At 46.0% G+C, this 12,259-nt stretch overlaps 1 protein-coding gene across 1 annotated transcript in view; it reads right to left on the bottom strand.

Moving 5' to 3' along the window:
- The window catches only part of LOC147033919 (monocarboxylate transporter 12-like), a 64,689-nt gene extending 55,314 nt beyond the window's left edge, over positions 1–9,375 (bottom strand). Inside the window, exon 1 of the mRNA XM_085872999.1 lies at positions 9,144–9,375. The gene's annotated coding sequence lies outside the window, so the exon portion shown is untranslated. The remainder of the gene's footprint in view (positions 1–9,143) is intronic.
- Positions 9,376–12,259: the final 2,884 nt, after the last annotated feature.

Here is a 12,259-nt window from a genome sequence, read left to right as displayed (position 1 = left end):
TGTATTTGTATCGGAGGAGATTTCAATTTCATGTTTGAACCTAATTTGGATAGAAATACGCCAGAACCACATCCTGAATCTCATAACGACATATCTTGTTGTTTTTCATCACTTGGTCTACTCAATGCTTGGCGCATGCAGCACCGTACAGCATCTCAGTATACATGGTGCCGGCGTGCTAACAGGTTGATAACACTTGCAAGGCTGGATAGATGGTATATTAGCTCCACTTTTAGAAACGTACTCGTGTCTTGTAATCTCTTTCCTTCTACTTTCTCTGATCATCACCTGGTAGTGCTTGGTTTATCCTCTTCTCAGTTAACTCATAAAAGTGCGTATTGGACCTTCAATACCAGCCTGTTCGAGGATTGTTTTTTTACTGATGCTTTTCGTAGTTTTTGGGAAAAACTTATCCAAAGTAAACCTTATTCTTCTATCCAGTGATGGTGGGACAACGAGAAAGCTCTAATTCGTGTTTTCTGTCAATGTTATAAGTCCTCTTCCATGAGTAAGAATAAAATTGCTGTTTCACTCTTGGAAACTGAAATTTTGCAGTTGGAGGAAGACTTGGCTAAAGCTCAAAATGACAGGGAACTTCGGTTATTATTGGGAAAAAAAGCTTATCTAAGAGAATTGATTCATGAAAAAGTAATGGGGATGTCAGTTAGACTCAGAATCCAAAATGTGAAGTTTTTTGACATCACAAATAAACGTTTTTTTTTCCAGTAAGAAGGGGTTAAGAAATCCCAAAGGCAGATTTTCTTCTTGTTAGATGCTAAAGGGAATATTACACAAAATGAAAGTGATGCTAAAAGACTTGTGAAAAATTATTTTTCTGATTTATTTGCGAAGGAATCTGTGTGTAAAGATTGTGTTGATGAGATGACAAATCATGTTCCTTCTTTGAGTTGTGGTCAGCATCAAGCTCTTGAAAAGATGCTTACCCTGGAGGAACTCAGCATGGCTCTGAATAGCCTTGAACGTGGAAAAGCCCTTGGAATCGACGGACTTCCAAGGAATTTTTTTATAGCTTTTTGCGACATCTTCGGTCCAGAAGTACTGTTGGTTCTGCAAGAAAGTTTACATTCTGACATACTGCCTCTCAGCTGTCGAAGAGCGGTGGTTTGTCTTTTCTAAAAAAAGCGACGATCTCTGCCAAATCAAGAACTGGCACCCAATTTCATTACTGTGTTCTGACTACAAACTCTTTTCCAAATTGTTGGCCAATCGGCTAAAAGTTGTCATCGGGACTCTTGTTCACCTGAACCAGAGCTACTGTGTTCCAGGGAGATCAATCTCTGATAACATACTTTTAATTCGAGATTTGATTGTTTGTGGCCTTAAAGAGGAAGAAGGGGTTGGTTTGATCTTCCTTGATGTCAAAAAGGCCTTCGATAGTATTAATCACACTTATATGTTTCAAGTGTTGCAAAAGTTTGTCTTGGTGAAAGGTTCATCGGTTTTGTTGTTGTTATACAACAATATATCTAGTTTGTGTAAGGTAAACGATGGTCTCTGTTCTCCCATTCAGGTTCAGAGGGGTGTTCGGCAAGGCTGTCCATTGTCAGGTTTACTGTTTCGCCTTTCTCTTGAACCATTACTAATTAATCTTCGGAACTCTCTTTCTGGCTTTGTACCGTCTCCAGAAGAACACCCTATCGTGGTGTCTGCATATGCTGATGATGTCAGTGTAGTAATTAAAAATGATCAGGATCTAACTACTCTTCTCGGATCTTTACGTAGGTTTTCTTGTCTTGCTTCACATTTGCAGTGTAATTGGCAAAAGAGTCAAGCTCTGTGGGTGTCCTCAGCAAAATGTACATCCAGTGGGCTTCCCTTCGCACCACCTCAGTCTCTTCCGAAAGATCTAAGGTGGACGAGAGAGGGGGTGAAATACTTAGGTGTTTATCTTGGCCCTTATCAGTACTCCCTCATTAACTGGGAAGGAGTGGTAGATCATGTAACCAAACGTTTTAACAAATGGAAAAGGTTCCTTCCGCAAATGTTTTCCAGAGGTAGTATAGTAATTATTAATACCATGGTTTCCTCTGTCTTGTGGCATAAATTCATCTGTTTACAGCCACCAGATGTCTTGCTTAAAGAGATTCAACAGATACTGGTAAACCTTTTTTGGAATGGTCATCATTTGTTGCTGTTGCCCCTTGTCTGATGGTGGCCAAGCACTCATTGACGTAAAGTGTCATCTGATGACCTTTCGGCTGAAGTCGATACGAGTGATCAATGTGGAAAAACTGCTCTGGCGCTCCGTAGCACAACGAATATTGAGACAAGCTGGATTGCTCGGCTACGGCCTTGAGTTGTTCCTAATTGAATCAAAAAAGATTGGCACGTCTCACCTTCCTCTGTTTTACCAGAGTCTGTTGAATTCTTGGCAAGCAGGAGTGGTGACCCGCCAGAGTGATTTGTATGACATCAAAATGTTTGTGGGAGAACCTCTATTCCTCAACCCACTCTTTCCCAATGTTCCCAAAAGCCATTGTTTTTCACAAAACCTCATTTCAGGTCAGGTCAGGTAAGTCAGGTATGGGAGCATGTGCCAGAACAGCACGTCGCTGCTTCCACTTTCCGCCGGTACTCCAGGGGCCTCCGTCTGGCCATCCCCCAGGCAGATGCCAGGCCCATCCCCATCTCCTCGAGATGATGGTCAACCTGTTGCAACCATGAGGCACGTGGTCGGCCCACTGGCCTCCTCCACTCATGAGACTCCCTCGCTGAGAGAATCTGGTGAGCAGGATCAGAGTCAGGAAAACGAGCCACATGTCCATACAGCCGCAACTGACGCTCACGGACTATGCAGGTAACAAATCTCATCCGAGTCTCTCTCAGAAACCGCTCGTTGGACACAAAATCCGACCAGCGATAGCCAAGGATTCTCCGAAGAGACCTGGTACCAAAGGAATTAAGTCTCCGTCTCAGATCCTTGGTCAGAGTCCAAGTCTCGCACCCATAGAGCAAGACTGGAAGTACCAAGGACCTGAAGACTCGGACTTTCGTCCTCCAGCACAGGTACCGGCAGCGCCACACCCCATGATCCAGTGAATCCATGACTCCCCAGGCCCGACCCAGACGTCTATTGACCTCTGACTCGCAGCCAGCAGAGACATGAATATCACTGCCAAGGTAAGTGAATCTCTCCACGACCTCAACATCCTCACCACAAACAGACACAGACAGGACAGCAGCATCCAAAATGTCACCGAAAGCCTGGATCTTAGTTTTGACCCAAGAAACCCGTAATCCCAACGGCTCTGACTCCTCATTCAGCACCTCGAGGGCCCCCAAGAGGATGTCTAAAGTCTCCGCAAAGATGACTGCATCATCTGCAAAGTCAAGGTCCGAGATCTTGACATTCCCAAATGACGCACCGCAACTTGATCTCTCCGACATCCTCCCTAGAATCCAGTCCATACAAGTGCTGAAAAGTGTGGGGGCAAGTACACATCCCTGACGAACTCCAGTAACAACTGGAAATAAGTCAGAGATGGTACCACCACACTTCACAGCACTCTCAGTACCAGAGTAGAGTTCAGGCATCAGATCGATCAGTTTTGGAGGCACCCCACGAAGACCAAGAATCCTCCAGAGGACATCCCGATTCACTGAATCGAACGCTTTACAGAGATCAACATAGGCTGCAAGCATCCCCTGCCGAAACTCTCGCCTGCGTTCGGTGAGGACACGAAGTGCAAGGATACGGTCAATCGTTGACCTCTTTGGTGTAAAGCCTGACTGCTCTGGACGCTGGTGCTCAAGCAGATGGTAGCGAACCCTATCGAGAATTATCCGAGCAAAGACCTTGCCCGGCACTGAGAGCAGCGTCACCCCTCGGTAGTTGTTGCAGTCTTGGCGATCACCCTTCCCTTTCCAGAGAGGGACAACAAGGCCCCTCTTCCAGTCAGTTGGGATGATGCCTGTGTTCCAGGCAGAGTACAAAACTGCATGCAATGACACGAGTGCAGCATTACCACCAGCCTTGAGAAGTTCGGCATGGATGCCACAGATCCCTGGAGCTTTGCCCCGTTTCAACTGGTTCACCGCAGCCCGTGTTTCCACAAGCGTAGGTGGACCACAGTTGATTCGAGTGTCAGCAACAGGGATTGTAACACCCTTGACGTCCAACTCGACAGTTGGGGGATCAGCCTGGTACAACCGCTCAAAGTAACTGGTATCAAAAATGTTTGGCATCTTCGTGACACATCCAATTGTTGCTGGAAATCTGTTAAATAAATTGCTGAAATCACTGGCACCAGGTTATTAAGAGCTGTAGGTAAAGTACTTGTCGATGTCATCTGTACATCCTTTAAACTTGGGTTGCAGTGGAGTACTGAGGTCAAATGGACACCCCATAAGCCTTCACTTCCGAGCTTACTTGTCCAATTCACTAGTTTTACTCCATCTCCAGTCAGTATTGGCTCTTGTTTATTTAGTAATCTTGACAGTAAATATATTTATCGTTTCTGTCTTTCTGTTATTAATATAAATACCTCCGCAGTAGGAGTACTGAGATGGAAAACGCTTTTGCCGTATGCCACCCCTTCTGAACCTGCATGGGAATCGATGTATTGCACACCAATAACAAAAAGGTCAGGTGACTTGCAATGGAGACTTGCTCACTGGTCACTACCAACAAACACTTTTGTCAACCGAAATGATGTTGCTGTATCAGCACTCTGTCCTTTTTGTAACATCACTGAAGATTTGTTCCATGGATATATTGATTGTGTACGATTGTGCCCCCTTTTTATTTTATTGAACAATATATTTCATCGGGTAAATGTCCCCCTTTTCACTCGGGTTTTTTCTTTTTGGCCTCAGAGTCAATTCAGGTAATGAAAAATTGTTAATGTTTTTGAACTATTTCCTATCAGAGGCAAAATTAGCGATCGACTTGTCGAGAAAAGCCAAAATGAAAGGCAAACCCTTTGGGCAATGTAATGTGATTTTGCATTTCCGATCCCTGGTTTCAACTCGTTTGAAACTAGAATTTAATTATTACAGAAATAATACAAATATTAGTACTTTTGTTGAAACTTGGTGTGTTGGCAAGATGTGCAACATAAATTAAAATGTATTAGAAATGTACGTGGTTTTTTTTTCCTTGTGTCTGAAATTTTCTTGATTCGAATTGCCTTTTTTGGTGTTTCTACGACTTTGTTGATTTATCTTTGAAACCTGTTTTTGGTTTACTCCTTTGGTTTTTTGTATTTTTTATAATAAAAGGAGTCAAGTCTCAGTCTCAGTCTCAGTCTCAGTCTCAGTCTCAGTCTCAGTCTCAGTCTCAGTCTCAGTTCTCTCTCTCTCTCTCTCTCTCTCTCTCTCTCTCTCTCTCTCTCTCTCTCTCTCTCTCTCTCTCTCTCTCTCTCTCTCTCTCTCTCTCTCTCTCTCTCTCTCTCTCTCTCTCTCTCTCTCTCTCTCTCTCTCTCTCTCTCTCTCTCTCTCTCTCTCTCTCTCTCTCTCTCTCTCTCTCTCTCTCTCTCTCTCTCTCTCTCTCTCTCTCTCTCTCTCTCTCTCTCTCTCTCTCTCTCTCTCTCTCTCTCTCTCTCTCTCTCTCTCTCTCTCTCTCTCTCTCTCTCTCTCTCTCTCTCTCTCTCTCTCTCTCTCTCTCTCTCTCTCTCTCTCTCTCTCTCTCTCTCTCTCTCTCTCTCTCTCTCTCTCTCTCTCTCTCTCTCTCTCTCTCTCTCTCTCTCTCTCTCTCTCTCTCTCTCTCTCTCTCTCTCTCTCTCTCTCTCTCTCTCTCTCTCTCTCTCTCTCTCTCTCTCTCTCTCTCTCTCTCTCTCTCTCTCTCTCTCTCTCTCTCTCTCTCTCTCTCTCTCTCTCTCTCTCTCTCTCTCTCTCTCTCTCTCTCTCTCTCTCTCTCTCTCTCTCTCTCTCTCTCTCTCTCTCTCTCTCTCTCTCTCTCTCTCTCTCTCTCTCTCTCTCTCTCTCTCTCTCTCTCTCTCTCTCTCTCTCTCTCTCTCTCTCTCTCTCTCTCTCTCTCTCTCTCTCTCTCTCTCTCTCTCTCTCTCTCTCTCGCTTGGCACGCACCTGCAACCGCAAAGGGCTGTTGCTCAGTCTCTGGCGGTAAGTGTGGAGCCTGTGTTGCTTTCTCTCTTCTTATCATCTTCTTCTCCTCTCTCTAATGTATTTTTTTGGGGGTGTTCCTTGTGTATAAATTGTGATCAATGCTTTATCGATTACTTGAAAATTTAATTGGTGTCTTCTCTTCTTTTTTTCCACTCTTGTATATAATCCTTTGCTTTGTTGTATTGAATTTTTACCCTTTATACTTTTTTGTATCAAAAGCCTCTCACTCTCTCTCTCTCTCTCTCTCTCTCTCTCTCTCTCTCTCTCTCTCTCTCTCTCTCTCTCTCTCTCTCTCTCTCTCTCTCTCTCTCTCTCTCTCTCTCTCTCTCTCTCTCTCTCTCTCTCTCTCTCTCTCTCTCTCTCTCTCTCTCTCTCTCTCTCTCTCTCTCTCTCTCTCTCTCTCTCTCTCTCTCTCTCTCTCTCTCTCTCTCTCTCTCTCTCTCTCTCTCTCTCTCTCTCTCTCTCTCTCTCTCTCTCTCTCTCTCTCTCTCTCTCTCTCTCTCTCTCTCTCTCTCTCTCTCTCTCTCTCTCTCTCTCTCTCTCTCTCTCTCTCTCTCTCTCTCTCTCTCTCTCTCTCTCTCTCTCTCTCTCTCTCTCTCTCTCTCTCTCTCTCTCTCTCTCTCGGCACGCACGTGCAAACGCAAAGGGCTGTTGCTCAGTCTCTGGCGGTAAGTGTGGAGCCTGTGTTGCTTTCTCTCTTCTTATCATCTTCTTCTCCTCTCTCTAATGTATTTTTTTGGGGGTGTTCCTTGTGTATAAATTGTGATCAATGCTTTATCGATTACTTGAAAATTGAATTGGTTTCTTCTCTTCTTTTTTTCCACTCTTGTATATAATCCTTTGCTTTGTTGTATTGAATTCTTACCCTTTATACTTTTTTTGTATCAAAAGTCTCTCTCTCTCTCTCTCTCTCTCTCTCTCTCTCTCTCTCTCTCTCTCTCTCTCTCTCTCTCTCTCTCTCTCTCTCTCTCTCTCTCTCTCTCTCTCTCTCTCTCTCTCTCTCTCTCTATCTCTCTCTGTTTCTGGAAGGTCGTTATGTCTGGATGGTGGTTATCTCCACATGTGTCTGGACGGTGCTCATGTGCAGGTGGGGTTTGTCTCCAGACGTGTCTGCATGGTAATCCCCGGTCATGTCCAGATGGAAGTTTGTCTACGGATGTGTCTGAATTGGAGTTTGTCTCCGGACATTTCCGGGTGGTGTTTATATCTGGACGGGAGTTTGTGTGCAGGTGGTGTTAATGGCCGGATGGGAGTTTGTGTCTGGGAGGTGTTTATGTCCAGACAGGAGTTTGTCTACGGACATGTCCGGGCGACGTTTATGTCCTGATGGGAGTTTGTCTTCGGACGTGTCTGGGCAGTGTTTATGTCCAGGCGGTGTTTATGTCTGGACGGAAGTTTGTCTTCAGACACATATTTCCATATGTGTCTGAACCTTGGTTATGTCCAGATGGGGTTTGTCTCCAGACATGTCTGGGCAGTGTTTATGTCCAGACAGAAGTTTGTGTCTGGGTGTTGTTTATGTCTGGATAGGAGTTTTCTCTGGACGTGTCCGAGCGGTGTCTGTGTCTGGACAGCTTGGCTCCGGATGCGTCCAGGCAGTGTTTGTTTCTGGACTGTGTTTATCTCCGTATATGTCTGGGCGGTGTTTGTCTCTGGGTGGTATTTATAGTGTGAGTGGTAGAAAATAGATTTCTGACATTATTTTGTTTCCTTCTTCACTGTTACTCGATGCAGTCATTTTGATGAGACGGTATGAATTGTAATTGATGCTCCACCACACGTCTGCCTTCCCATCCTCTCACTTCTCGCTGTCTTCCCTTCCCCCCACCCTCCCCTTTCCTCTCTCTCCCCACCCCTCCTCCCTCCCCCTCCTCACTCCCCCTCCCTCCTCTCTTTTTCCCCCTCCCTCGTCTCTCTTCCCCCCTCCATCCTCTCTTTTTCCCCCTCCCTCGTCTCTCTTTCCCCCTCCTTCCTCTCTCTTTCCCACTCCCTCCTCTCTTTCCTCCTCCCTGCTCTCTCTTTCCCCCTCTATCTCCTCGCTCTCCCCTCACTCCTCTCTCTCTCTCCCCCCTCTCCCCCCTCCCATCTCAGTGTTCCTGTCAGTGAAGCGATGGGTGGTATTTGCTCTTAACAAATAAAAAGCGCCACCTCCTTCCTTTAAAAAACAGATCCGGACGATCAACTGGTATATATATTTTTACTTGGCCTAATCTATTACATACCCCAGAAAGGATAATATCATGACGCTCCCTGCTGCTCCTGTATGGAGTGGGTGCACTCGTATACAAAATCTAGGTTCTTGGAAGAGAGTGGTGACACTAGGTGAAATAAATAAACTGACAATGGGATAACAGGTAGACACAACAAACAAGGGATGGTAAAAAATAATAATCATCGTGAGAGGAGAGAAAAGAGGGAAAGAAATAAAGAAACCTACAAATAAGTGGGGTGGGGTAATGGGGGTAGGAAAGATTTTGAACAAGGATGGATGATGACATGACATGACATGGTGGTGTATTGATGACTTAAAGCCCTGGAGGGGATAATTGGATTAATGTAACTCATAACTTGAGTTCCACAAGAAAACGAAAGGAAGTGAAGATAATAATCCTAGATTTTGGAGGATGAACAAAGAGGGGGTTATTGGAAGAAAGCATGCATCCTGGAGGGGCTGTCTCAGGGCAGAAGTTTCCCTTGATTGGAAGGAGCAAACGGATTAAAACCAGAAGCGAGATGGTGGAAAACAGAGGCCACTGACCTGTCATTGATGAGATAGCTGTGGACCATGTGCTTCCGTTTAATTGTGAAAGATGCCAATGATTTTGAGAGCTTTAGCTTCAACAGCATAGCGAAGAGATAGGTTTGTAGGAGGGGTACCTGCTCATAAGCAAGCGCATTACTCCATGAAGCTACAGACAAAGGCCTTAAATTTTTGAGGAAGGATTTACCAAAGAAAGACTTGCCATGATGGATGGCGCACACGAAATTCGGTTTAGACAGTTGGTATGTTCCACTGTTCAAGAAAAAGGTGCAAAAAAGAAAAGAAAAATAGCACTCACCACAAATCAAACGATGGTCCGATAAGATGGCTTCACAGGCCGAGTGTCATCCCAGTATAAACTGTCATCCCACTGCTTCACACACAGGTTGAGTAATTCATCAATATGAGTGCTGTCTCTTTGATGGATGTTAAATTGGGCATCCTGTCTGCTGGCATTAGTTGGTGAACGTTAAAGATACCATTACATGGAAGAGTACTCGTTTGCGAGCAGTCGTCGGCAGTATACCTGCTTTACAAATTCCTGCAATATTTTACAAAGGGCACAGCTACGCCCTCAGCCAATGATGCTACCATGTAGCCTTGGGCTCCATGTGAAAGAACAACAAACAATTTTGAACCAAATCGGAAAGAGCAGACCTATCCACAACTGTGAACGTGCTGTATCATACATGATCAACAAACTCAAGCCAACATTCCAGTTCCAGCAGGTGGTACGGCCCATTTTATATCAAATTCGTCACTCATTTCCATCCATGTGCCAATGCACAGAATTTTGAAAAGTTTCAGGACAATGCCAGGCCCTCATCATCGTTGGTTTAAAATTGGTGTGATCTCATGTTACATACAAACTTTTCCTGCTTAGGTGCACCTTCCCCACTTTCTTGGGTTCTCAGGGTAGTGCATGCAGGTCGACTGAGCTAGCAAGCTGGTTGCAACAGTGTGATACATAAAGGTGGTGCTCTCCAGACACATTCTAGTCGTTTGTTGACATTATTTACCAAGGTGTGAATTCGTTGTTCGGGCAAGCCTTTTCACAATCATTGGAATGTTCTGAACGATAATTTGTGATGATTCTTCATTCATATGCACCACAAGGCTGCAGGGTAGCATCATTGGCTGAAGGCTGAAGGTGGCTGTGCTGCTGATGTCGTGCCCTCTGCTGGTTAAGGCACGAATTTGTAACATGTTCAGGGTGCCATGGGATCTTTAACGTCCATCAACTAATGCCAGGAGACGGGACGTCCATTCAACGTCCATTCTAGGTCGACACACATTGATGAATCATGCTGCCTGTGAAACACCACGATTACAGTTTATAACTGGGTCTGGATTTGAAACCAGGCAAGACCAATAACTCACAGTCTGGGTTTTATCATCTTTTAACCTCTCCACAAACTCGGCACTATTTTAAAGTAATTCCAGTTTTGCGTGTAAATTCAGTCATTCATCGTGAGTGCAGCATAAACTGTCAGTCCTGTTTGATGGATGGTTTAAAAAGAACACATTGCACAAATTCTGCAATATTATAAAATAATTATTCAAAAGAATGTAAGGAGTCTCAGCAGTACAAAGATTCAAAAGCTTTAAAAGGTACTGTATGTTCCAATAGCATGTAATTAATAGAAGTACGTGCACAACTGACGTTCATGCGAGGTGGTGTCGGCCATGCGAGGTGGAGTTGGCCATGCTGGGTTGTGTCGGACATGCTGGGTGGTGTCGGACATGCTGGGTGGTGTCGGACATGCTGGGTGGTGTCGGACATGCTGGGTGGTGTTGGACATCCTGGGTGGAGTTGGCCATGCTGGGTGGTGCCGGACATGGTGGGTGGTGCCGGACATGCTGGGTGGTGTCGGACATGATGGGTGGTGTCGGACATGCTGGGTGGTGTTGGACATGCTGGGTGGTGTTGATCATGCTAGGTGGTGTCGGACATGCTGGGTGGTGTTGCACATGCGAGGTGGTGTCGGACATGCTGGGTTGTGTTGCACGTGCTCGGTGATGTTGCACATGCTGGGTGGTGTTGGACTTCCTGAGTTGTGCTAGACGTGCTGGGTGATGTTGCACATGCTGGGTGGTGTTGGACTTCCTGAGTTGTGCTGGACGTGCTGGGTAGTGTTGCACATGCTGGGTTGTGTTGCACGTGCTGGGTGATGTTGCACATGCTGGGTGGTGTTGGACTTCCTGAGTTGTGCTGGACTTGCTGTGTGATGTTGCACATGCTGGGTGGTGTTGGACTTCCTGAGTTGTCCTGGACGTGCTGGGTGATGTTGCACATGCTGGGTGGTGTTGGACTTCCTGAGTTGTGCTGGACTTGCTGTGTGGTGCTGGACATGCTGGGTGGTGTTGCAAATGCTGGGTGGTGTTGCAAATGCTGTGTGGTGTTTGACTTCCTGGGGCGTGTCGAACTTGCTGGGTGGTGTTGTGCAAGCTGGGTGCTGTTGGACATACTGGGTGGTGTTGGTCATGCTGTGTGGTGTTGGTCATGCTGTGTGGTGTTGCACATGCTGGATGGTGTTGCACATGCTGGGTGGTGTCGGACATGCTGGGTCGTGTCGGACATGCTGGCTCGTGTCGGACATGCTGGGTCGTGTCGGACATGCTGAGTGGTGTCGGACATGCTGAGTGGTGTCGGACCTGCTGGGTCGTGGTGGACTTGCTGGGTTGTTGAAGTTGAAGTTGAAGTAGGAACACTTAGAGCAGAGGGTGGTTGGCTCTTGACAGAGGAGTCCGAAGTTTAGGCCCGCTGGGCCAGTTCCTTTGATCGGCTGTACCAGGCTGATCCAACAGCTGTCGAGTTGGATGTCAGGGGTGTTACAATCCTTCTTGCTAACCCTCCAATCAACTGTGGTCCACCTTTGTTTGTGGAAGCACAGGCTGCAGTGAACCAGTTGAAATGGGGTATAGCTCGTGGGATCTGTGGCATCCATACTGAACTTCTCAAGGCTGGTGGAAATGCTGTACTCATGTCATTGCATGCAGTTCTCTGGCTGCCAGGAACACAGGCATCATCCCAACTGACTGGAAGAGGGGCCTTGTTGTCCCTCTCTGGAAAGGGAAGGGTGATCACCAAGACTGCAACAAGTACCGAGAGGTAACGCTGCTTTCAGTGTCAGGCAAGGTCTTTGCTTGGATAATTCTTGACAAAGTTTGTTACCATCTGCTTGAGCACCAGCAGACAGAGCAGTCAGGCTTTACATCAAAGAGGTCAATGATTGACCGTATCCTTGCTCTTCGGGTCCTCACTGAATGCAGACAAGACTTTTGGCAGGGGATGCTTGTTGCCTATGTTGATCTCTGCAAAGCATTTGATTCAGTGAATCGGGATGCCCTCTGTAGGACTCCTTGTCTTCGTGGGGCGCCACCAAAACTGATCGATCTGATGTATGAACTATA

Source organism: Eptatretus burgeri, chromosome 1, assembly GCF_056783735.1.
Source record: "Eptatretus burgeri isolate ZD-2024b chromosome 1, Ebu_testis_v1, whole genome shotgun sequence".
In the NCBI taxonomy this organism is placed as follows: domain Eukaryota; kingdom Metazoa; phylum Chordata; class Myxini; order Myxiniformes; family Myxinidae; genus Eptatretus; species Eptatretus burgeri.
This window is presented reverse-complemented; position numbering and strand designations above follow the sequence as displayed.